This window comes from Schistocerca serialis, unplaced genomic scaffold (genome assembly GCF_023864345.2).
Source record: "Schistocerca serialis cubense isolate TAMUIC-IGC-003099 unplaced genomic scaffold, iqSchSeri2.2 HiC_scaffold_1144, whole genome shotgun sequence".
Taxonomy (NCBI): domain Eukaryota; kingdom Metazoa; phylum Arthropoda; class Insecta; order Orthoptera; family Acrididae; genus Schistocerca; species Schistocerca serialis.
In genome coordinates, this window is record NW_026047342.1 from 42,501 (window position 1) to 45,000 (window position 2,500).

Below are 2,500 nucleotides of genomic sequence, written 5' to 3' on the forward strand. Positions count from 1 at the left end.
GAGTAGGAGGGTCGCGGCGGTGGGCGCAGAAGGGTCTGGGCGTGAGCCTGCCTGGAGCCGCCGTCGGTGCAGATCTTGGTGGTAGTAGCAAATACTCCAGCGAGGCCCTGGAGGGCTGACGCGGAGAAGGGTTTCGTGTGAACAGCCGTTGCACACGAGTCAGTCGATCCCAAGCCCTAGGAGAAATCCGATGTTGATGGGGGCCGTCATAGCATGATGCACTTTGTGCTGGCCCCCGTTGGGCGAAAGGGAATCCGGTTCCTATTCCGGAACCCGGCAGCGGAACCGATACAAGTCGGGCCCCTCTTTTAGAGATGCTCGTCGGGGTAACCCAAAAGGACCCGGAGACGCCGTCGGGAGATCGGGGAAGAGTTTTCTTTTCTGCATGAGCGTTCGAGTTCCCTGGAATCCTCTAGCAGGGAGATAGGGTTTGGAACGCGAAGAGCACCGCAGTTGCGGCGGTGTCCCGATCTTCCCCTCGGACCTTGAAAATCCGGGAGAGGGCCACGTGGAGGTGTCGCGCCGGTTCGTACCCATATCCGCAGCAGGTCTCCAAGGTGAAGAGCCTCTAGTCGATAGAATAATGTAGGTAAGGGAAGTCGGCAAATTGGATCCGTAACTTCGGGATAAGGATTGGCTCTGAGGATCGGGGCGTGTCGGGCTTGGTCGGGAAGTGGGTCAGCGCTAACGTGCCGGGCCTGGGCGAGGTGAGTGCCGTAGGGGTGCCGGTAAGTGCGGGCGTTTAGCGCGGGCGTGGTCTGCTCTCGCCGTTGGTCGGCCTCGTGCTGGCCGGCGGTGCAGGATGCGCGCGCCTGCGCGGCGTTCGCGCCCCGGTGCTTCAACCTGCGTGCAGGATCCGAGCTCGGTCCCGTGCCTTGGCCTCCCACGGATCTTCCTTGCTGCGAGGCCGCGTCCGCCTTAGCGTGCTCCTCCGGGGGCGCGCGGGTGCGCGGATTCTCTTCGGCCGCCATTCAACGATCAACTCAGAACTGGCACGGACTGGGGGAATCCGACTGTCTAATTAAAACAAAGCATTGCGATGGCCCTAGCGGGTGTTGACGCAATGTGATTTCTGCCCAGTGCTCTGAATGTCAACGTGAAGAAATTCAAGCAAGCGCGGGTAAACGGCGGGAGTAACTATGACTCTCTTAAGGTGGCCAAGTGGCGGCGGTGTGGCTGCATCCGGACTTGGCTTTTCGAAGTGCGGTTTTGATGTAGTCATGCTGCTGCTGCGAGGTACCTTCCTTGGGTTATAGTTACAGGGAGAGTGATGCGCAATACATGGGCCTAGCCCTCTTAGCCTCTCCTCTCCTGCGGTCTTCTCCCCTTCTCGTGGGCCCGCTGATTTTCGCAGAGTGGAAGACCGCACCAGGGGCTTGGGGGGGTTACCAGCCCCCCCTCGCACTATCCCTTTGTTAGTTGGGGGCAGTAATCAAAGAATAAGTGGTGGCCCTTCCGCTGAAGGTGCCACCCCAACTCCCCCAGCACCTAGCCGGCCAACCGGCCGTGCCGAAAATCTTGTACCTTTTGCAGCTGTATACGCCTGTAGTGAGTGCCACCGCAGCTTCACCACCAAGAATGGTCTCGGGGTCCATCGCCGCCGCCAACATCTTGCGGCCGCCAACGCGGAGATCGTGACGGAGAGGCATCGCGCGAGGTGGACGGAGGAAGAAGTCCTGTCGCTCGCCAAGGCGGAGGCCGAATTGTTCCTTGAGAGGGACGCCCGGTTCTTCTTTGTTAATCAAGAGCTCATCAGGATGTTCCCCGACCGAACGCTTGAGGCAATCAAGTGCCGACGGCGGCAAGCTGCCCACAAGCAGCTTGTCCGCCAGTTCATGGAGGCGCTTGAGATCGGTCGGGGGGAAGAGCCGGCGTCCCGCCGGGGAGCAGCGAGCCCGCCGCCTGACGCGGGCGAGGCCGCTGCGCCGCCCGTCGACGCAGCCGAGGACTTCGCGGCCGACACCACCGGGCCGCCGCCGGAGGGGCCGACTGACGCCGCCATCTGGGAGCATCTGGCGGGGCTACCTGCTTCCGCCCAGCGTTTCTCTGCCCTGGATCGAGTCATAGGTCTGGGGCGGGGCACGCCGCCCGATGTCATCCTGGGCATGCTCCCGGATGCCCTTGCGTCGGTCGGGTCCAGAGGGGAGAGATCGATCACCAGGACACAGCGGCCGCGCCAACCATCGAAGCGGCCGCCTGCCGCGCCGCCGACGCAGAAGCGCAAGCGGCGCCGCTGGGAATACGCAAGAACGCAGGATGCCTTCCGACGGTCGCGTGCACGTTGCGTGCGCGGCCTCTTGGATGGCACCCTGCTCCAGCCGCCACCTGCCATCCCTGGTCTGCTGGACTTCTGGGCGGACCTCTTCACTAAGAAGCCCGTCTCCACTGCGGGCTTCATCCGTGACCGCCTCCTCCCGCACTCGGAGCCTGTCGCTCTTGAGTGCCTATGGGGGCCGGTCACACATGAGGAGGTCGCCGCCGCGTTGCCGCCCAGGGGATC

The 2,500-nt window shown here is 63.0% G+C and overlaps 1 pseudogene; it reads left to right on the forward strand.

Annotated features, from left to right (window-relative positions):
* LOC126432616 (large subunit ribosomal RNA) overlaps window positions 1-2,500 on the forward strand; it is a 7,959-nt pseudogene that overhangs the window by 1,731 nt on the left and 3,728 nt on the right.